General features: G+C 42.8%; 1 protein-coding gene and 1 pseudogene across 3 annotated transcripts in view; both read left to right on the top strand.

The window, feature by feature from the left end:
- Positions 1-1,815, top strand: part of LOC148453515 (rho guanine nucleotide exchange factor 12-like) — a 2,035-nt pseudogene extending 220 nt beyond the window's left edge.
- GPD2 (glycerol-3-phosphate dehydrogenase 2) overlaps positions 1-24,758 on the top strand; it is a 292,752-nt gene that overhangs the window by 209,035 nt on the left and 58,959 nt on the right. The window lies entirely within an intron of this gene.

The raw sequence follows: 24,758 nt of genomic DNA, 5'->3' as shown, positions 1-24,758 counted from the left end.
ATGAAGTCTGTTTTCCATCTGGAGGAGACTATTGCCTCATGGTGTAAAGAGCAAATTAAAGCTGTCAGAAATCGCTATGAATACTCTGATACTAAACAGATTAGAGATAGTGGGGTAGATCTATGATGCAGTGAAAAGAGTGGAGAAATGTGCAAGTGGAGAAGTTACCCATGGCAACCAATCAGCTCCTACCTATTATTTTATAGAATGTACTTGATAACTGCAACCTCAAAGCTGATTGGTTGCAATGGGCAACTTCTCCACTGGCACATTTCTCCAGTCTTATCACCGCTTCATACATCTACCAATATGTTCTAAGATGGTTTTGTGGGCCTGAAGACTAAGGCAAGCAACAGCCACTCTCTGTAGTAACCAGCCCTTTGCTCTGTAGATGTTAAAGTCACTCCAAGTTCTTATTGTTTGTTCAGGCTGCAGGGAGTAATCTTTGGTGCAGGCATTTGCAACTGAAAAACATTATTCTGACTAAAAGTCAAAGGCTTACGAAGTATCACCTTCTATTGGACTACATTTCCAATAATTCAGACTAACTGGAGAAGAAGAAAAAAGTAAAGAAGGCTGCGTATCACTGCTGGCAGATCCTACACTATGTGAATCAGGCTGTCAAAGAAGCAGAGAACAAGCAGAGGTTGGAAGATTATCAACGAAGACTTGACCTGTTCTACATAAAATCTGGAGAGTAACCAGTGATTGATGAGCTAAGAAATCAAGATTTGACATAGCTGAAGATGTTTTATGGGGAACCTTTGGCATGGAAGGTGAACAGGAATAAGATAATAGATATTTACACACTGCTGCTAGAGAAAATCCTGGTTTTGCTTCAGAGACCGGATGACAACTTGATCCTTAGATGCCACAGCAAGATTCTGGCCACCACTTCAGACAGCAAACACATCTTCAGTCTTGTTGTCCAAACTCAATACTGTGCTAATGCGGCAAATGGCAACAGATAACAAGGCGATCTTCATAATATCCATGTCAGAATATGGAGCACAACTTTATAAACTGATTGTGAACACCATTGGGTAAATGTAATAGGCTTCAGCTGTGAGATATCAGCGAGTCCCGTGCAAGACTCCCAATGTTTTAAAGTAGCAGTCTTCTAGTTTGAATTTGTCTATTAAAAGACTGCTACTTTGGCAGTTTCGCATGGGATTCGCTGATGTCTCAAAGCTGCAGGCTAATACATTTACCCCATGTCTGAGAAGAATGTGTGGCAGGGTCTGATAACAGGTATGGCCATTCCCAGACCAGCAGTTTCAGTTTCGCCAGGGATTACTAATGAAGAGGAACATGAGATGGGGAAACACAGAAGGTTGATTAGCAGCAATCAGGATGAGATGTTATAACTGGGCCCATTCCCGATATTGAAGAATCCGATCTGCTAAATAGTGGTGAGGACACTACAGTCTCAAATGCAAATAATTATAATTCCACCAATACCCACTGTCTTCCCCGGTCATATCTCCAGTAAAACATCTGTGGTACACATCTGGGCCATGGATGCACTCGGAACCTTGGAACTACTCAGGACACTGGTAATGCAGCAGGCCATGCTTCTCCATAAAGAGGAGCCTGAAAATTTCTGTTTCTGTAGTCATCATACCCAGGAACAAATGGCACAGACTGACCAACAGCCAAGGCTTTTTGGGCTCAACCACCAGCGGAAGGGAAGCAGAGAGAACTGACTGTATAGTCCCTGAAGTGGCAGAAGAGGTTCCAAAAGAGAAAGGAGCACAGTTTTTTTACGCTCAGGAGCCTCAAGGCAATGAACATTCAAAAGAGTACACTAAATAGAATCGCTTGGTGAAAATGTTCTTTTTGGATATGAGTAGGGAAGTCAATCCTGCCTAAATTTTTCAATCCCAGGATTTGGGATTGAAAAAAATCTCAATCCCGGGATTCCTGCAATACCCGGAATTGAGTTGATCAATGAAAATATTATTATTTTGTACTTTTTCTAAGAATGAGTGACTAGTACAAATAAAAGTGTGAAAATGACTCTCTTATTAACATTTTCAAAATACAAGTATTAAAGCCTTTAAAAGCAAATTTATGTAAGCTATTCAAGTAACAACAGAATGATGATAGTCCCTGATCTGACTATGAATATCTGACAACCGTCAAATGCAGTTTGTCACGTTCATTTGACTCGCCCTCCTCCAGTCCAGATTGAAGAACGGCAGGTTTCAGCAAGTTTTGCAGAGTGCAGGGCCAGGACAGGCACCGGCAGGCAGCAGCAGGCAACGTTTCCCGTCCCTCCCGAGTCCTGACTCCCACATGGTCCTCTCACAGCAGCCAGGCACTCAACTTCAGTCCTCCTTTGCAGGCACCACTTAGAGTGAGCGAGTGTGTCAGCACTCAGCCTCCGCTTAGCAATAGCTGGCCGCCCACAGCAGACTCCACATCTGGGTGGGCACGGCTTTATAGACAGACGGGCTGGCGTGTGGCTGCGCCTCGTGACCCCTATGATGTCACACACAGCCGCACAGCCATAGGAGGCCCAGGGGCAGCGTCTGAGCTGACAGAACTAGTGCTCAGCTCTGCCCGGGCTAAGAGAAGATGTGCAGCCTGCTGCAGCTTAATCCCAGAAATCCTGTGATTGTAGGCACCAATCCCAGGATTCAACTCTCAATATTCTTTTTACGCTAAATCTCAGGATCCAATACTGGTATTGGCTTCCCTAGATATATGGGAAATAACTGATTTTGAAAGGTTATCAGAATATTCAGGAAAATTACACATATTAAAATGTAATTTGCTTAGGAAACTTCCATGCAATGCTCAATTCTTTGGCCAAAAAACAGGTTCCTCATGTGCAGCAGACTGGCAGAGTTCACCTATCACTGGGCTACTTGAACTTGCAGCATTGTCAGAGATGTTCAAACAGATGTTACCTTAGACTTTTACAACAGTTGAACAGACTTGAAAACCATTCATGTACTCTGAAATAAGTGGCTGCCTCAGGCTTCTTGGAAGAAGATTGGAAGAATGCTTCCTACAGACAAGGGCTAAAACGGAACTAGCCTATACTCTAGTAGTCCATGAGATTCCAGATAATTGGGGAGACCTTCCTGCAGCCTGCTAAAACTCTTCATAAACACAATCCCTCCAGACTTTAAAAAAAAAAAAAAGACTATTACTAAATATTTTACCAGCATAGGAAAACAAACTTTCTGTGATACATTGTTTTCACTTGTAACCGTTTTATTGTATGTATCAGTAGGCTGGATGCCTATAATCTGCTCCACTGGTGATTTTTTTTTCTGTACAAAATACAGTGGTGTCAAAATCTAGCAGCCGATCAGCAATCAATCTGTCTAGTACATGTTAATGAACCCAAACATCTGAATGATTGCTGTAGTGTTTTGCTGTCTGTAAATAACCCCAATGTGTTTATTCTGAAATATCTGTAAATATAGAGTAAAGAGATGCTATGTGGTTAAATAATTACTTTTAAGGTCACTTAATTATGGACCAGGCTTATTACATGGAAGTTTGTATTATTAAATAAATTTTATTATTATAAAGTGCTCCTTATTAAAACTGGAAACAAATTATGTAATTCAGAACTTATTTTAGCATGTTTTCATTTAGTAATAGAAATCTGGAATATGATGGCAGGAAATAACCATTTTGTCTATTCTCATCTGTGCTAATACGAGTGGGCAAAACCTAATGAGTTATATAACGGGTAAAATGGTATAGAACCATGACCATATGCTCACAAATTGGGCAATATTAATCTATTTTATTAATCTATAACTCTGTGTCTGCTACAGTACGTCTGTTCTCTATAAAATGAGCCAGGTAAAATACTCTGTTGAAGTTGTCTTGCTATATCTACAAAGAACTGCATTTAATTGTTTAGTATTTTGAAAAAGAAAGTTCCTTTGTAATAGCCAGTTGATTACCCTCTATTAGTGCATAACAGCAAAAATTAGTTTTCTTTTACAACTGTGAAATCCCAGTTAGACCAACAGATACTATCAGGCTACCTTCTTGCAAATATTATAATATGTAAATTCAAACATAAACAACACTAAAGTAAATTTAAATAAAGTAAGTGATTTATCAAATGCCTAAAGTCTGGCTTTTTTTGTAGGTAAATGTTGGAGTTTTGAAAAGGATGTACTGATGCTGGAAAGGAACAGGGCATTATCTATTATTAGAAAATAGGACCCTTATTTAAAGTAGGTCATCGCGCACGTTTGCGTGATAACCTAATCGCAGCAGCTGCACATGCACATCAATCCTAACATGCCCAGCGCATGCCCTGGCTCTCATTGTACACTGATGGAAGAGAAGAGGACTGGGCACGAGCATGGTTATTTTGACAGGTCAGGAGGGGCTGGGTAAAGGTGGTGGGGACAGCATGAGCTGCGGAGGGGAAGATGACTGAAGTGACCTGGCAGATGTCGGGATGATTTTTTTTTTTTACTGACACTAGTGAAATGGAAAGCCCACATGAGACTTAGGGGTCTATTTACTAAGCAGTTGGGAGACAGAGTGAAAAGTGATTAGGTACCAGCCAATCACCTCCCAACTGTCATTTTTCAAACACAGCCTGTGAGATGGCAGTTGGGAGCTGATTGGCTGGCACCATATCACTTTTCACTCTGTCTCCTAACACTGCTTAGTAAATAGACCCTTAAATTTGGACTTTCCTTTTCACTAGACTTCATTTGGGCTTTCTGAGATCACTGTAGTTGTCCGAAAGCCTGGGATCAAAGCAGTGGCGTAACTTCATCCCAGGTGCCCGGAGGCAAGATAAATGTTGGTGCCCCCCCACCCCCCCAAAAAAAATAATTTAAATTAACCATCCCCCCCAGCACTAAGTGGTTTCTATTTTTTTTCTATTTTGTCTCCAACCTAATATACTGCATATGTAAAAATTAAGGAAGCAAATGCACAATAGTTAAAATGGACAAAATAGTTAATGTTCACTTTAATAGGAAACTGAAAAAAAAATAGTTTACTATTTTTCATCCATTGGAAGAAAAAAAAATAAAAAATTGTTGCCTGCAAAGTAGCTGTTGTTATAAACTCTTATACTATTTGGGGGTCTGGTTATTAAATATTTGCGGGATATTCCCAACAATGGCTGTTTTCAGGGGTACCCATATTAAAGGATCCCCCAGATGTACTACGGAGAGATTGCAGCAGATATCTGCCGTGGTTCCTCCATTTTCAACCGCAAATACAGACCCATAGTTTTCAATAGGAGCTGCTGTGCTGCCAGATTTACCAAGCTCAGAACTGCTAAACATTCCGAAACTTGGCCTCGATAGTATTATATAGTAGCCTGGGGGCTACTACTTTTCAAGTTTTTATAGAGAGATTCTCCGGGTCCCTCTCCGTCACCCCACAGGGACTGCGCCGGCCTATGGCCAATCATGCCCAGTGTTCACTGAGGACCCGAACCAGGAAGCCATGTGACATCTTTACGCTATCACACTGCTTCCAGCTTTTTGCCAGGATGGGCTCTTATCAGAGCCCGTCTCCTGGCAAGAACAGATTAGTACATTTGTGTGAAAATATTCATTTTCACATTAAAAATGCTGATTGTGATAAATAAGCCCCTTAATGAGAATTGTGACTATTTTGTGCATCTCTTTTAACAAATCAACTAGCTAATATTTTTTTTTCAAAAATGTTCCCAAAATTGTTGATTTCTTTTATTATTATCAGAATGTGTAAATAATAGATATTTAAACCAGATTCAGTATCATTTTATTAACAAATATGCAGATCTATACTAATATAAGAATGTTGTGTCTGTCTGTTTGTTGCAAATTCTCACAAAAACTACTCAACTGATTTTTATTTTGTAGTGGAAGCTCCTAGAAATAACCTGCCCTTTGTTTCATCTTAATCCATGAAGTTAAAATTGCGCAATAACAAGAACAAAATTTATTGACATCATCAATGCAAGAGATAGGTGTGGCACCATGCATGCAGCCAATAATGGGTGGGGGGAGAGGTGCTTTGGGCCCATGTTCACTTGATTACGATAGAATACATAGCAGTCTGTGCACAGGGCACACAGTGACATTGGTGTGAGAGGTGAGTGAATAGGATAGGTTACATAGCAGTCTGTGCACAGGGCACACAGTGACATTGGTGTTAGTGGTGGGTGAATAGGATAGACTACATAGTCTGTGCACAGGGCACACAGTGACATTGGTGTGAGTGGTGGGTGAATAGGATAGGTTACATAGCAGTCTGTGCACAGGGCACACAGTGACATTGGTGTGCGTGAATAGGATAGGCTACATAGCAGTCTGTGCACAGGGCACACAGTGACATTGGTATGAGTGGTGGGTGAATAGGATAGGCTACATAGCAGTCGTGCACAGGGCACACAGTGACATTGGTGTGAGTGGTGGATGAATATTATAGGCTACATATCAGTCTGTGCACAGGGCACACAGTGACATTGGTGTGAGAGGTGAGTGAATAGGAGAGGCTACACAGCAGTCTGTGCACAGAGCGCACAGTGACATTGGTGTGAGAGGTGGGTGAATAGGATAGGTTACATTGCAGTCTGTGCACAGGGCACACAGTGACATTGGTGTGAGTGGTGGGTGAATAGGATAGACTACAGAACAGTCTGTGCACAGGGCACACAGTGACATTAGTGTGAGAGGTGGGTGAATAGGATAGGTTACATTGCAGTCTGTGCACAGGGCACACAGTGACATTGGTGTGAGTGGTGGGTGAATAGGATAGACTACAGAACAGTCTGTGCACAGGGCACACAGTGACATTAGTGTGAGTGGTGGGTGAATAGGATAGACTACATAGCAGTCTGTGCACAGGGCACACAGTGACATTAGTGTGAGAGGTGGGTGAATAGGATAGGTTACATTGCAGTCTGTGCACAGGGCACACAGTGACATTGGTGTGAATGGTGGATGAATAGGATAGGCTACATAGCAGTCTGTGCACAGGGCACACAGTGACATTGGTGTGAGTGGTGGGTGAATAGGATAGACTACATAGCAGTCTGTGCACAGGGCACACAGTAACATTGGTGTGAGAGGTGGGTGAATAGGATAGGTTACATTGCAGTCTGTGTACAGGGCACACAGTGACATTGGTGTGCGTGAATAGGATAAGCTACACAGCAGTCTGTGCACAGGGCACACAGTGACATTGGTGTGAGTGGTGGGTGAATAGGATAGGCTACATAGCAGTCTGTGCACAGGGCACACAGTGACATTGGTATGAGTGGTGGGTGAATAGGATAGGCTACATAGCAGTCTGTTCACAGGGCACACAGTAACATTAGTGTGAGTGGTGGGTGAATAGGATAGGCTACATAGCAGTCTGTGCACAGGGTACACAGTGACATTGGTATGAGTGGTGGGTGAATAGGATAGGCTACATAGCAGTCTGTTCACAGGGCACACAGTGACATTGGTGTGAGTGGTGGATGAATATTATAGGCTACATAGCAGTCTGTGCACAGGGCACACAGTGACATTGGTGTGAGAGGTGAGTGAATAGGATAGGCTACATAGCAGTCTGTGCACAGGGCACACAGTGACATTGGTGTGAGTGGTGAGTGAATAGGATAGGCTACATAGCAGTCTGTGCACATGGCACACAGTGATATTGGTGTGAGAGGTGGGTGAATAGGATAGGCTACATAGCAGTCTATGCACAGGGCACACAGTGATATTGGTGTGTGTGGTGGGTGAATAGGATAGGCTACATAGCAGTCTGTGCACAGGGCACACAGTGACATTGCTGTGAGTGGTGGGTGAATAGGAGCGGCTACACAGCAACCTGTGCACAGGGCACACAGTGACATTGGTGTGAGAGGTGGGTGAATAGGAGAGGCTACACAGCAGTCTGTGCACAGGGCACACAGTGACATTGGTGTGAGAGGTGGGTGAATAGGACAGGCTACACAGCAGTCTGTGCACAGGGCACACAGTGACATTGGTGTGAGAGGTGGGTGAATAGGACAGGCTACATACCAGTCTGTGCACAGAGCACACAGTGACATTGGTGTGAGAGGTGGGTGAATAGTACAGGCTACAAAGCCGTCAGTGACATTGGTGTGAGTGGTGGATGAAGGCGGCGCGGTCACATGGGCCACCTCCAGGATCAACCCCCCCCCCCCCCCCCGCCCAGCAGTTACTGTAGCCAGGAGAGAGAATGGAAGTTGTATCAGCCTGGGTGGGCTGAGCCTGGCAACAGTTGGCAGGCTCCTCTGACATTGTTGCATCTTATGCCAGGTAAGTGGTTAAGTACAAGGAATTGTTTGGATCGTTAATGACAACTGAATTATTCTAGAGTAGACAGTGGATGAAGCCATTTTGTAGGCATAAAACATCCATTTTTTAGTAAAGCATTGGCAGCCCTGGGGTCCTGTCTGAGTAATGACTGAGGTCTGACCTATATTCAGGAGTAACTGCTTCCTAGTGACTTGAACAGCTACATTTTATGAATATTAACAACCTGATCATAAAGACTAATTTTAAAATAATTTTTAATGTTATACTGCCGACACATTTACAATGCATTAAGTAACATTGCAACCATGCCGATATTTTTACATCAGCTTTCTCCTGTCCACATATAGTTTGTTGTCAAATGTATTCTGTATTATTCAGTGCTTTTTTTTTCTATGGAAATAGGTGGTGGTACTCGCCTAAAATTATAGGATGATACCCGGGGGCCAATGTGCAACGCACACCCTGCACCCATTATAAATGTTCCTATATGACTACACATTTGTGGTGTAATTTATCCTTCAGATTTATTTTATTCAAAGAGCTTACATAAAAGCCCCTAGTGGAGCTTACGGTCTAGATTCTCTACCAGGTGGGCACCATACTTACCGACTTTGAATACATCCTTTCCGGAAGAGCTGCTGGTTCGGGGGATGGGGCCGGACTGGTGATGTAATTAGGCTGGGGCTAAATCACGCAAGTAGTGCTGTATAACCCTGCCCCCTCCTTGCGGGCTCTCCCCATTAAAACTCCCCATCCTGCACACTTATCTAGGAAGTGGGCAGGATGCGGGATATCTGCCTACACTTCTGGGGGTGCGGGGCGACTACCCAAAAAATCGTGAGCCTCCCACGACTTCCGGGAGTATAGGCAAGTATGATGTTGTCGAAGCTGGATAATTGGCTGAGACAAGATCAGTTTAAAATTGGATCGCAGCGACGGCATCTTGCGACTGCCCGCAAGACGCCATCTTGGAAATGAGATCGCAAGACGCCATTTTGCGAATGGCCGCAAAGCGCCATTTTAGATAAACTCACACTTTAGTACATGTGGCGATATTACTATTAGCATCATGCGATTGCATATTTCACAATTTCTCATACACACATTGATACGCACAATTGCGCTGTTAACTAGTCGCATATTAGCAAATGCATAAGATCCTGTATGAAAACGCTGAATATTAGCTCCATGCACACGCATCTGCCCCATGTTAACTAGCGTCTTTACATCAAACCCCACATACTCACACATTACATATTCACATACAAGGTTCCATAAGCTATACGGTATAAGATTCGAGTATGCACATTTATTATCATTGCTAGGAAATAAAGGTTATTTCCTAACTAAGGTTTTATACGTGATAAGTAAGCCATGTTTGGTATTGTACTGATGCGTACTCTCTCAACAGTGTTCCGGTAATATCGATGGAGAGATCGCAACATGCATTCTCAACTTATGGACCGCAGAGACTTCAAGCAACAAAATGTACATTATATGAACAACTGTTAGGATTTGCATGAGGCGGAAAACCAGAGACCACCAGTTGTTAGAGGCTGGGCTGTGTCTATTTGAACTAACCTGTTAAATGCCTTGTAACATATGCCCTCTCCTTTAGGACCAATGGTATTAGCAACAAACTTCTTCTATTGTGTTGTTTATTTCTGGGGGGTATAAATATGTGTACTCTGACCCTGGGTTCTTAGTCTTCATGCTGAATGCTGATTAGAGGTTTATAGGCAGGATATTAGAAGGTATAGGCAGGGGTATATTGAGGTTCAAAGGCAGTATCGTTAGTTGGGGGCTCGTAGTGAAGTCACTTACCCGCTCAGACGGCACTTACGGTTATCGATTTCTCACCAAAGGGTGGAGTGGCCACATGCAGGGTTAACCTGCAACCGCTCGGTGCTGAGAGATCACTACCCGTTGTCGTGTGAGCCAGGGACACTGACTAGAATCCAGGGATAAGAGAGGAAAAAGTTTGTTTTCCTTTGTTGATAGAACCTAACATTTAAAGGGGTGCCGCAGTATTGAACAGGTGGCTAAGTCGCAGTTTTGTGCACAGTAAAGACGCACTTTTGTGTACGCAGCTAAAGGTTGGCATACGGTTGTGTGGTAGTCGCATTATTGTGTATGCGACTGGTCGCACAATAGCGTATACGTACTTCCGGTCGTGCTGCCACGTGTTTAAACAAAGCCGTTGAGGTTTACATTCTTTTAAATTGCTGTCAATATCTGGGTTAACGTGTATTTTTCTGCGCAGGAAAAAAGTGTGTAACAGTGAGTATTTGTTGGTAGGGGTAACTTGTTCCCTATAGTTAGAGGTACCGTATGACCTTTAAGGGCTAAGTGCTTGCCGCTCGGTAAGCAGCTTACCGTTCTATACACAGTAGCAGGTGTACATGTTGTCTTTGTTGTAGAGATGTGCGTGGAAGTAGCCGACTTAAACTTCCATAGGTGTGGAAGTTGTCTTCTTAAATCTTATCCGGGTGTGTAGAGTAGCCTTCTTCAAATCTTCACAGGTGTGTGGGCACTGCTGTTTAAATCATCCACAGGTAAGTGAAAGTATCTTGACTGTCTTTCACCAGTTTAAATCTTTATTGAAAAACATAGGAGTTGTCTCAGAATGGGGATGCAAACAATAGAGATGTTAGACAATGATGTGCTGCTAATGGAAGCGCCGTTTGGATCGGCCCGTCGTATTATGCATACTAAGTACGGTACTTATGCAATAAGGTATTGTGATGTATGGTTTAAAATGACAATGAAGAGTGTTAGACCGTTTCCCAGAATTGGTAGTTTTGCTAAAGATGTATTAGATAATGTCTGGGATCACATCAGCCTGATGCGCTCCCGAGAGAAAAAGGTCAAATATTATGAATGTTTAAAGTTGTGGCAGCATGAAGGGGATGCGTGGCTTAAAAATGCGCAAGCGACGCAAACTAGCGTTGCGAGCGCATTGCCATAAAATACATTCGCGACTCTGAATTGCAATGCGGGCAAGCCGCAAAATGGTGTGCACTTGCAGCAAGGTAGCGTTATGGAAGGTATTGCCAGCAGTTCACGCGCACCACTCCCACCTTATGTGGATGGAGGTGCAAGTACAGTTATCAAAAAATACCCATAAATATGTAACAAGCAATTTGTACCCTCTCTTAAGCAACTATAAAGAAAATGTTCATGATGTGAATGATGAGCCTATTGTAATGTCTGCCATTTCCCATGCTGTACAAATGATAGATGCTACGCCACGACAATCACGAGTGGTGCTGCCATCTCCATCGGTAACAGCAAGGGAAGTGCTAACACCCTCTGCACCCGTAGAGGAAGTTGTTAATACCATACGTAGCAGCAACAGATTAAACCCCCAGCCAAGTAACAAGGTCAAAGGTAGCAGCGCTACCGGTCTGCATCCCATTCGGACAATAACTGTTCTGAATGGGAATGCAGATGCGAACGGTGTAGTGCCCACAAGGGAAGTGGTAATGCATTGTCCTTGGACAAGAGCAGAACTAAATTCCATCATAAATGATTTCCCCGATCCCAAAAAGGAACTAGCCAAATGTCAGAGATTTTTGAGGAATTTGGGTAGTTCTCATGAGCCAACTAATAAAGATTGGCGTGTGGTGTTAAGGGCCTGTCTACCACGCAATACCGACGTGACAAAATTTATCACGGATTGTGTATTGGATGGTGGCGTTCCCTTAACGGACCAAGTAAACCAAGGTAACATTTCCCGCATTGTAACTCAATTGGGTATATATTTTCCGGTAGTAGTTAACTGGAACAAAATTTTCACCATAAAGCAAAAGGAGAGTGAATCTGCAGAAGAGTATTGCGACCGGGCTCTGCAAGCTATCACCCAGTACACTGGGATAGAAGATATGGACGGTCTTAAGGAAAACTTAAAGACTCGGGTTCAGACCTCACAACCTGGCTGGAGGGGAGTCACAATAGATACACTCATAGAATCTGCCATAGAACATGATAAGAACATCTCAAAGAAGAGAGCGACCCAGAGCGACAAAACTAATGGCTGTCAGTATTCAAGCTCTGGAAGGAATGACGGTAACATCACAGCCAATAGACACACTTGCATCTACACACACACCTACACCTGAACAGTTATATGCCCTCACTAATCCCACGCAACAGCAAACACAGCTCTATTCTACTAAACCTACACAACCACAGGTCCCACACTACTCACAAACTTCATATCCCCCACAATACCCTTATCCTCCATATCCCTACCCATATCCACCACCTCTTCCCCCTGCTCAAACCTCGCAACAACCCGTGTCTTCATCCGATCCACGAAAATGTTTTAATTGTAACCAGCCAGGACATTTAAGTAGAACCTGCAGAGTAAAAAGGGTAGGACCCCCAAACCAGACAGTACCTGTATATCCCCATAAGGGATACGCACAGAGACCAGCAAATATCCAGCAAGCACCAGCTCCAATTGTGGCCGTTGATGCTTTATTGGAGAATGGTAGCCAATGCTAGGGGTCAGGTCATACCTGTAGTCTACAGATAGTCAGGTTAACAGGAAGTACTAGGGAAGAACCGGTCATGATGGTTGATGTAGCTGGTACTGAATATCCTTTTCTTGTAGACACAGGGGCGACCAGGTCAGTGATAAAATCTCCCATTAATTTACAGGTGACCAACAAGACAGTACCAACAATGGGTGTAACAGGTAAAGTGCAACATTATCCTTTAACAAAGTCCACAGAGATTACTATTGGGCCGTTGCATACCAGGCATTCTTTCCTTCTGGCTGCTGCGGCTCCTACTAACCTACTGGGTAGAGACTTGTTATGTAAGATGGGATGTATTATATATTGCACCCCTGATGGTGTATTTTTAGATATCCCTGAGAGAGTTGCGCACGAGGTGCGGGATATTTTGGACACTCCCCAAAGGATAATGTATCACTCTACCAGTTTAAATGAAAATCCATCCCAGGTAGATCAAATGTTGTCCCAAATTCCAGATTCCCTTTGGACTAAGGATGGACAGGACACTGGATTAATGGCAAACGTAAGCCCCGTAATGGTATATTTGAAAAGTGGTAGGCAAGCTCCAAAAATTCCCCAATACCCACTAAAACAGGAGGTAGATTTAGGTTTTTTTCCAATAATTGAATGATTATTGCAACAGGGAATTTTAGTTCATACAGCTAGTGTAGCCAACAGTCCCATCTTTCCAGTGAAGAAGAGTGGTGGGAGGGGTTCTAGGCTGGTACAGGACCTTAGAGGTGTTAATAAGGTAGTAGAAAGCCAATTCCCCGTAGTGCCAAATCCAGCTGTCATTCTTATGCAGATCCCTCCAAATGCAACCCATTTCACTGTAATTAACCTCTGTTCTGCTATCTTTTCTGTGCCTCTCCACCCTGACTGTCAGTATCTATTCGCATTTACATACAGAGGTGTGCAATATTCATGGACACGGTTGCCTCAAGGTTTCATAGACAGCCCCAGTATCTTTTCCCAGGCATTGCACGACTGTTTACAATCTTTTGAACCTGCAAATGGATCTGTTCTAATTCAATATGTGGATGATTTATTGCTGTGTTCTGATTCGTTTTTGTCATGTTTGAATGATACTAAACTTTTGTTGCTTCATCTCTCGCATACAGGACACAAGGTGGCTAAGGAAAAACTACAGCCGTGCCAATCCAGAGTAAAATATTTGGGACACTGCCTAACCCAGGGGTTAAGACATCTCACAAATGATAGAATCCAGGCCATACAGAACATGACACTGCCGCAGAATCAACAGCAAATTCGTACCTTCTTGGGAATGTGTGGATTCTGTAGAATGAGGATCCCAGGTTTTTCTATTTTGGCCTTGCCTTTATAGGACAAAATCTCTTCCAAAAAGCCCGATCGTGTCATACACACAGAGGAGTCAGAGCAGGCTTTCCTTAATCTTAAGGATAGTCTGACCAAAGCACCTGCATTGGGAATACCTGATTATGAAAAACCTTTTGATTTGCATTGTACGGAAGCCGATGGTTGTGCTGCAGGTGTCCTTACACAAAAACATGGTGATGCCAGTAGGCCCGTAGCATGCTACAGTGCCCAATTGGACACTGTGGCAATATCACTCCCCAACTGTTTGAGAAGTGTAGCAGCTACCGCTCTATTGGTGAGTAAAAGTGAGGACGTAGTATTGGGTCATGATATGATTGTCTATACCCCCCACACCGTATCTGCTCTGCTGAACTCTGCTCAAACCAGACTAGTCTCTTTGGCTAGGTTTACCAAATGGGAACTAGCTCTAATCGCACCTGCGAACATCACTGTTAAATGTTGCAGCACGCTGAATCCAGCAACGTATTTACCATATGTACAACATGATGTACAAAGGGTGGAAGGAGACGAGTTACTGGCGGAGGGTGAGTTCAGCGGACATAATGATACACACGATTGTATGGAATATCTGAATCAGACCTTTACTGCTAGACCTGCCATACATGACACACCTTTAGAGAAATAAGATGTGACTTTTTACACGGATGGGAGTTGTCATAGACAAACAGACACAGGTGAATTATGTACAGGTTATGCTGTTGTAAATGACACAGACATCATAGAAGCCAAACCTCTTGGTCCTCCTCACTCAGCCCAGGTGGCAGAGTTAGTAGCACTAACTACAGCGTGTGAACTGGTAGCAGGCAAATCTGCTAACATTTACACTGACTCGAGGTACGCGTTCGGGGTGGTGCACGATTTTGGGGCTCTATGGCGTCTGAGAAATTTTATGACAGCAGCAGGCACACCAGTTACACATTCCCGACACATAAAACATCTTTTAGAAGCAATCCAACTGCCCAAAGTGGTGGCAGTAATCAAGTGTAAAGCCCATACATGTGAGGATTACCCGGTGCCACTGGGCAACAACAGAGCCGATGAAGCTGCAAAATGGGCAGCAGGGTTAAAAATGTTTTCTCCCACTGAAAAAATTTTGTCTTTCCAAACAATTGATATGCTGAAATTAATTGAGATGCAAAATTTGTGTTCAATCCAGGAAAAGTCCATTTGGAATTCCAAGGGATGTGGGCAAGAGTCCCCCGGACTCTGGAGGGACGGACAAGGTAAGCCAGTAGCATCCAAGGCATATTACCCCAGCCTGGCTGAGGCAGCACACGGTCTGACTCATCTGGGAAAACAAGGTATGTGCAAGTTGGTGAGAGCATACTGGTGCACACCAGGTTTTTCTTCACAAGCAGAAAAGATAGCAATGTCCTGCCTGACCTGCTTGAGGAAGAATATAGGGAAAGTGATCCCTACCGAACCGTCCCACATTCCACCGACTGATGGACCAGGTGATACAAATTGATTTCATCCAATTACCACCCTGCAGGAATCTTAAGTATGTATTAGTGTGCACTGATGTATTTTCTAAATGGGTTGAGGCCTACCCAGCGGCCACTAATACTGCTGCCTTTACTGCCAAGAAAATAGTTCTGGAATTTGATGCAGATACGGTATCCCTAAAATCATCGAGAGTGACAGGGGTACTCATTTTACAGGTGATGTTTTTCAAAATATGTGTAAGCTGATGGGTATTAATAGCCAACTTCACACCCCCTACCGACCGCAAGCCAGTGCCAAGGTAGAGAGGATGAACGGGACTATTAAAAATAAGTTAAGTAAAATCATGGCAGAGACTGGACTAGGTTGGCCAGAAGCATTACTGTTGGTCCTGCATAGTATAAGGACCACTCTCAGACCCCCTCTAAATCTGTCTCCCTTTGAAATACTGTTCGGTATTGCAGTTAAAACAACAGCAGCAGAAACTGAAATTGTTGTCCAATGATATGCCTGAAACTAACTGTCATGATGTCGAACCAGGAGAATATGTTATGATCAGAAATTTCTTGCATTCAGGTTGTTTGACTGATCGGTGGAAAGGTCTGTAGCAGGTGCTGCTGGCAAGTACTACATTGTTGAAGGTGGCTGAGAGAGATACCTGGGTCCATTCCACTCACTGCAAAAAGGTCAATCAACCGGTGGAGAAACAAGTCGGAGACGAGGCTGATAGCGTGGACCTGTCGCTCGCAAACTTGTTCCGGGAGGATTGAAAAGGTTGTAGTGAGATACCTGAACTAAAAGAAATCTGCAGGTCTTGTTGTGGCAATGGACGGGCCTGCTGTGTTCATTTTCATGTTCTCTTTTAGAGTGTTCATCATCCTGGTCAGTTCGGGAATGTCCGGTTTCTGTGAAGGGGGACCGATTGTGGAGAGGGGAGTTGATGGCAGTGCTGATGGAGTGGAGTCAGAAGGAGTGCAATGCCAATCAGGGGAGTGTCTGACCAATCTTAATACTGTTATTAAGAGAGCTGTTATTCCGGATACTCGGGGACGGTGTGGAGGTTTATTGTCTGAAGATTCCTGTATTTGTGAGCTTTGTGGGTCCCTAGTTGATGAGAATTGTATCCAGCGGTGCCAGCCTAAATATAACCAGTACTGGGGTGGGTATCCTTTAGAGGATTATCATAGCATGGTAGGCAAAGTGTTAAATCAAACTGATTGCTGGGTGTGTTCACATGTGTCACAGGGACCGCATAATGTAGGGTTGGTGCCATTTCCGCTGAATATCACGGAAATTTTAGAATTAGAGAAAGGGAAAACCTTGGATGGAAAATTCCTCTCATCCAAACCACCTCATTTCAAACTCTATCAATTCCAAGTAGATAGATCACTTTTGTGTTTAAACATAACCAACCCCAATAAACCTGGGAGTTGGGAAGTGACAGGGAATAATCAGACGATGACCTTCTCACAAAGAGCTGATAATGAGTCCATAAACCATGATCTGTTACACTCAATTAAATCTAGTGGGAGACATTTTAGGTACCGGTATGCATTGAGTTCCACCAAAGAAATTATTGGTAAGGTGCCAGATGGTTATTGTGCTAAAATAATACAGCCAGAAACTTGCATGTACCAGATGGAAGACCCAGAAATAGGATTGTTTGCAAGGGAAATGTGCTTAATGATAATGATGCATACCATTCCTTATGTTCTCCCTGATAATGTATATTTTATATGTGGGAAAAAAAGCGTATAAGTGGCTCTCCCCGAGTTCCGAAGGTTTGTGTTACTTGGGAAGAGTAGTCCCAGAAGTTATGACCCTCACACATGTTGAAATGCTTGGTATACATAAAAAAACACCGTCACCATTTCTTCACACACAATATGAACACAGAGGCAAATGAAATATGATACCTGGTGACGTGCACAAAGCCACTCAGTTAATTAGTGAGACAACTGGCTTTCAAGTTCTAGTCGCATTGGATCCCACCAGGATCGCTCGAGGTACATTAAACTTTAGATATATTCAGGAACTTGCTAAATTGATAGATAATATCACCGAGATATACGATGACACATTCAGGTATACAGGGAGAGAATTGCAACCATACAAGAAAGAACTGCTAGTGTTAAATTATTTAACTGCTGTTACTGGAGGGTATTGCATAACGTTGGCCACACAATTTGGAGTAAAATGTTGCACCTATGTCACCAATGATACCAGCGACCCTAAGGAAGTGATAGACTGGAAGATGGATGAAATTCTGCAGCTAACATGGGAATTAATAATAATAATAATAATAATAATAATGCTTCAGTGGCTGAAGTAGGGGAGAAGATAGAAGGATGGGTTTCATGGCTGAACCCAGTGAAATGGTTCTCAGGTCTAGGGGAATGGGTCCAGGAAGTGATCACCAACATAGGCAAATTCTTGATCCTTATACTGATTGTCATCGTAATAATTGGTATATGTGTCCGGTGTGTTCCTATTGTGTTGAAGTGTGGAAAATATAAAAATAGAGTAAAACGAAAGCACAAAATTATGATGGTGGTCAGTATGAATACCGAGATAAATACAGAACTGCATTACAACCCTGAACTAGGAAATACCATCATTTATTGTATTATATTTAGACATGCATAGAATGTATTATTGAAATGTTATTTTAAAACACCTCAGATAATGTAAAGTCTCAAATTTCCCCTTCAAGACTGCCTTTATAGGACTGGTGTATCCCCACACCTTTGACATGATCTTCCAAAATCCGCGTTGTGCGTATAATAGTAGTTTTATGTCCCCACTCAGAGACACATTATTGATGGATTAAGAACCACCTTGTGCCATCCCATAATAACACTAAATAGTATATAAATGTAAGCCTAAATTATATTTTAAAATCAGATTGTGATAGCATGTTGTTCGCTATCAAACGGTGGAATGTCGAAGCTGGATAATTGGCTGAGACAAGATCAGTTTAAAATTGGATCTCAGCGATGCCATCTTGCGACTGGCCGCAAGATGCCATCTTGGAAATGAGATCGCAAGACGCCATTTTGCAAATGGCCACCTAAGCGCCATTTTAGATAAACTCACACTTTAGTATATGTAGCGATATTACTATTAGCATCATGCGATTGCATCTTTCACCATGTCTCATACACACATTAATACGCACAATTGCGCTGTTAACTAGTCGTATATTAGCGAATGCATAAGACCCTGTATGAAAACGCTGAATATTAGCTCCATGCACACGCATCTGCCCCAAGTTAACTAGCGTCTTTACATCAAACCCCACATACTCACACATTACATATTCACATACAAAGTTCCATAAGCTATAAGGTATAAGATTCGAGTATGCACATTTATTATCATTGCTAGGAAATAAAGGTTATTTCGTAACTAAGGTTTTATACGTGATAAGTAAGCCATGTTTGATATTGTACTGATGCGTACTCTCTCAACGGTGTTCCGGTAATATCGATGGAGAGATCGCAACATGCATTCTCAACTTATGGAACGCAGAGACTTCAAGCAACAAAATGTACATTATATGAACAACTGTTAGGATTTGCATGAGGCGGGAAACCAGAGACCACCAGTTGTTAGAGGCTGGGCTGTGTCTATTTGAACCAACCTGTTAAATGCCTTGTAACATATGCCTCTCCTTTAGGACCAATGGTATTAGCAACAAACTTCTTCTATTGTGTTGTTTATTTCTGGGGGGTATAAATATGTGTGCTCTGACCCTGGGTTCTTAGTCTTCATGCTGAATGCTGATTGACGAGGGGTTTCTTGCTGATGCCTACATCTGGTCCAGAGCGCTGCGTATGTATAATTGTACTTGGGTCTGTATAATCTCTTTGCACTAAGATTATATGAGGATCATAGCGTGTAACTGCTGTACTTTTACTTGAATAATACTTTGTGCTTTGGAACCACAGGTTCTAGGTCTGGAGTCTTTATTTACTGTATGACTGCGTACGCAAATTAGCGTCATCCTTAGAGGTTTATAGGCAGGATATTAGAAGGTATAGGCAGGGGTATATAGAGGTTCAAAGGCAGTATCATTAATGTGCACACAAATGCACCAGGGTTAATTTTTGTTCTTTTTTTTGGTAAGATGACAATCTACCACTATAATTAAATCTATAGTTTTTCAAAAGTAAATATCTTAAAAGAGTGCGCAATAAAAATTAAAGTGCAGTTGGAGTAGTACAAAATGAGTATACACCCAAAGAAATACTCAAAATGTGGAAAGCAATAGGTATAAAAGATGTACAATCTCACAAGTGCTCTGAAATTGCCATAACTACATGTATAATCAACACCACAGTGTAAGACCACAACAAACAAATGACTGAATTAAATCACCCTTGATTCATTGGGTAATGGTACAGTCCAGTCATATGTGTAGATGAATACCCACAGTGTTCCCTTAGAAGGAAGATGCCAAGCCTCCCCTACATAGAGGCTTGGAATCTTCCTTCTAAGGGAACACTATGGATATTAATCTACACATATGAATGGACTGTACCATTACCCATTGAATCAAGGGTGATTTAAATCTATAGTTTAACAATATAAAATATCTTTCTCCAAAGATTGACTTCTAACCAGTTGTGGATTATAATAATACATGCCTACTCTCTCGGAAGTTGCAGAAGCTCAAGATTTTCTGGGTAGTCCCCAGCACCCCCGAAAGAGTAGGCAGATCTCCTTATGGGGGGATGTAATTTTGCTGCCAAAGCTATCGGCTGCATCAAAGTCGGCAAGTATCATTAAAGGAACATTTTCTTCAGTAGCCCGCCCCAAAGGGTTAAGTTTCATGTTTGAAGTTTGTCAGGGCCCTCGAGGTCTACATGGTGCCCACTAAGTAGGCCGTGGAGTCTCTGATTTGAAGTTTTGGTTCAAGCAAGTTTGCACAGGATGTCTTCCAGTGCCTAAAACTGCACTGATCTGAAGGCACATGCTGATATGTACCAGTGGGGGGCAGGCAGAGCTCCAACAGAAGAGCAGTGAGTCGGAGGATCAACTGTCACACTGCACCTGCACTGACAGTTACTAATTTCCTCCAAGTACGTTTTCATATGCCATGGTCTCCAATGTTGGTCTGCAATGTAAAAAATTAAGGCTGCCAATGTACTTCTATCCATTCTTCAACCCAGTAAACAGCGAGTATCTCAGCTAGTAGTCTATAAAATGGCTGCCAACACTGTATGTAGAAGACTCAACCATGAGGTTTGAAGTGTATAAAACCATGTAATCCAGATTGGACAAGAAATATAAGTGTTTCAGTAGTTGAACAGGCACAATAAAAGTTGTGGAGTTATACACCATAGTTTAGCACTATACATGGTGGTTTTCATTCATCACTGTTATCACAGTAACTTATAGCATAAATATATGGTAAAAACTAATATGAGGCTAAAAAAAAATGTGTTTAACAAGAATATGAAAATGAAGTTTAATATTTTAAATATACATCTGCTGTGGTGAGGCTCTGGTGTCCACGCTATAGGTAGGATTTATCATAATATGTATGTATTTATGTATCACGCTTTTTTCCATACAATTATGTAGAAACTCACAGAAATCTCTGTCATTGTGCTAATTAGCACAGCAGATCGCAGTCCCCATCATTATCAACGGGGACTACGTTCTCACCCCTACAGATGTGTCCACATGCATCTCAAGGCACACATCCACTAAGCGATTTTATTGAGCGATTTAACGATATTGTTCAATCGTTCATTAATCGTTTAAGACATTTTTGTGCATGATTTGCAAACGATTTTTAAATGACCAGCGTTGCGCAATCCCGCTGGTTGTTTAGACATCATCATCGGGCAAACATGCTGGACAACCTGACGATAACGTCAAATTCAGCATGTTTCCAGATGATTGATGAGCCTGCACTGAACGACTGCTCGTACAGTGCAGGCACATCACAGACAGACAAACCACTGCACGATTACAATGTCGTAATCATGCAGTCTCTTGCCTGTTGTTTAGTGGATGTGTGCCTTTACTTCTTTGTGCGTTAATCAGTCCTTCTAGTCACACCATGCCATGCTGTGACTCGGAAGCGCGGAGCGTCTTTTTGTGCGATTTTTTTAACTTTGAATTCTTTTGGTTTGCTCAGCAATGCGAATAGGATGTAAAAGCAGCTTCTGGTTAAAATGATATGCGGCGGCATGCCTATGTTCTGTAGCAAATGCGGGTGTATCAGCATGCAAAACGCTACTGTACATTAGTGTCACAGCCCTGACACAATAACGTAGCGTTTTGCATGCAGATACACCCGCATTTGCTACAGAACATAGGCATGCCGCATATCATTTTAATCAGAAGAGGCTGCCTGTGCACCCTATTTTCCTCACTTTGCGATTGACGCATTTGAAGGTAAAAAGATGCACAAATTGATGCCTGGCGCTGCCGAGTCGCACAGTGATTACGCATTATGTTTAACGCGACTTGTTGCGCACAGAGGTAAGATGTATGTGGACACATCTGTATGTACAAAACTCCAAAAAGCAAAGCTGTTCGTTGTTTGGCCCCGGTAGCTTACAGCATCTTCAGATGGTGTAAACTGCTTTAAGTCTATGGAGGCTTATGAGCAGGAGCAATGGCGTAAATTCATCCCAGATGCCCGGAGGCATGTTATAATTTGGTGCCCCCCTCCCCCGTCACAGCCGCTGACACTGTACTGTTGCAATTCGCATGCAGACAGGCATTAGATAGACAAAGGCAGCGGCTGATGGTCTGACATGGAGCTCTCCATTGGTGGCTCCTCAGGTGCCGGGAAGGGGTGCCATATATTGGGCGGCCGTGACGGTACACTTCGGGTACATAGTTACAGCCCTAAGTGGGATAAATATGTTGTGGACTATGGAGGAGGTGCCCCTTTAGAGCTGGCGCCCGGTGGCAACTATGGGAGATCCATTATCTCCCATAGTTCTGCCCCTGAGCAGGAATGATATCTTCTAAAATCTCTCCGACTCCAGCTGGCGGCGGAAACTGATGCTGTGCATGCACAGTGTCAGCCTCACCCGGAGAAGTCTTTCACAAATGTGAAAGTCCTCTACAATAGGCCGGGGACAAACTTGCAGTAACAGCTGTTACCGCAACCGATGTCCCTGTGAGTTCCCCTTTGTACATAGCTGGGATATTTTTATTAAAAATGTAAATATCTGCCGCGACATGAAACCTACTAATCGCGGCAGTTCCAGGATTATTAATACATAGGCCCCTTACGCTGTTTGTTCAGAGACAGCTGTTATCTGACAGTAATTTACCCAGTGGATGGAAGGTTTGTCAAATTCAAGGTCTAGATTTACAAAGTGGCGGCTTGCTTTTCTGCATCTTTTACCTCAAAATTTAAAATGGTACTTATGTCAAGTGCAATGTACGGCATGTATTACATGTACTATACGTGCTGCTTTAAATTTTAAGGTCGAATAAGCTGAGAAGCAAGCCGCCATTTTGTAAATATAACCCTAGGTATCATATATGTTATGATAAGCCCTACATCTCCAGTAGCCAAATAACCCACCAGCTAAGGTAAAACTTTGTGCTGTGGCAAACAGGTAAGTCTCCTAAAGTCAGTGATTAGCAAGGGCTGTGGTGCAAAAGTAATATCTTGGTCCTGGTCCTACCCATTGCTCCTATGTACATAATACTAGCCTACTTAACCCATGCATTACAATCATATTACTTTTTTATTCATTTTATTTCTACCATTTTTTTATATTTTTTTTAAAAATACAAAAATAGAGCATATTCTGCTGACTAGTATTACCAAATTACCATATTCTGCTGACTAGTATTACCAAATTACCATATTCTGCTGACTAGTATTACCAAATAGTATTACCAACACCAACAATTTAAATAGTCCTCATTACAGACATTGAAACCACTTTCCCATTGAGGGCACAATGGGAAAGTGGTTTCAGTGTCTGTAATGAGGACTATTTAAATTGTTGGTGTTGCATTGATAAAGGATAACAATAATAAAGCTTCCGGCTAGCATATATAGCAGACCTTACTTGGGTTGCCAGCATGCAGAAGAGTTTACATTTCGTGGCACTTATAAAAATCAGTGGTAGTGTTTACAGCAGACCCCATTCTGTGGCTAATGTAAATTGCAGATCACAGACCAACGGCATTACTAGAACTTTGTGGGCACAATTGCAACATTTTAAGGAGCACACAAGATTTCTAAGCAGGAATGCCCTTCACCCCCTTCCCTTCCCTTGCATTGCCAAACCAAAAGCCACCTCCTCTTTGTCACAGTTCCAATTGAGAAAGGAAGGAAAAACCAGAGTTACAATATGAGCAGAATTTAATTTTAGCACTCCTCAATTTTGGCTTGTACAGACAGTATTCTGGGGCTACAAATCCCTTGCAGTTTTGGCAGTCAAACAGCAGTAGCTAATTAAGTAATGTCCGAGAGTAGCTCAGGTCTCTGCCACATGACACCCAACAGCTGGTGGGTCCACGGGAACCAATCCACAGCCAAGCCCAATGGCAGTTGCTACCACTGCTACCTTAGTATGCAGTGACTTGGCTGATTGTGTGTCATTCAGAGCGCATTAAAATTCCTAATGTAGAAAGGATGCCTTACTGTGGCAGCTAGGGAACAATACTGACTTATGGTGGTTAGAGCACAATATAAACCCGTTCTCAGGTTTCTAATGTACAATGTAGACCCCCTTTATCTGGTAGTTAGTGCACAGTATATAGGGCCTGATTCACTACAGTGCGCAACTGCGAATGCAATAGTGATTACTTATGCAGTTCAACTGCGATAGTATGCTAATCCATTGTGATCGCAATGCCATACGCAGCATAACATAAGAACTCCCACCTTACCTTACACACATCCGCAATGTTTACCAAGACTGCGAAACCATCGGTACAATCGAGTACCATCGCTGCCTCACGCACATTTGCACAAGCCCTGACCTTACTCAGAAATTGCTAACCTCATCGCACGCTATCAGGCCTCAGGCTGTATAGGGCATCGCAGTGGATAATTTATGCACGCAACTGTAACGGCGCTCAAACGCACTGGCATGCCTGCGGTTCGCTAACTTCCCACCTGTCACCACCCACAGACGGCACTTCCTGCCAATCGCTCTGTGATGTGTCTGCG

This window comes from Taudactylus pleione, unplaced genomic scaffold (genome assembly GCF_031769625.1).
Source record: "Taudactylus pleione unplaced genomic scaffold, aTauple2 ptg001137l, whole genome shotgun sequence".
Lineage (NCBI taxonomy): Eukaryota > Metazoa > Chordata > Amphibia > Anura > Myobatrachidae > Taudactylus > Taudactylus pleione.
Note: the sequence above shows the minus strand (reverse complement) of the source record. Positions and strands in the feature narration are given on the sequence as shown.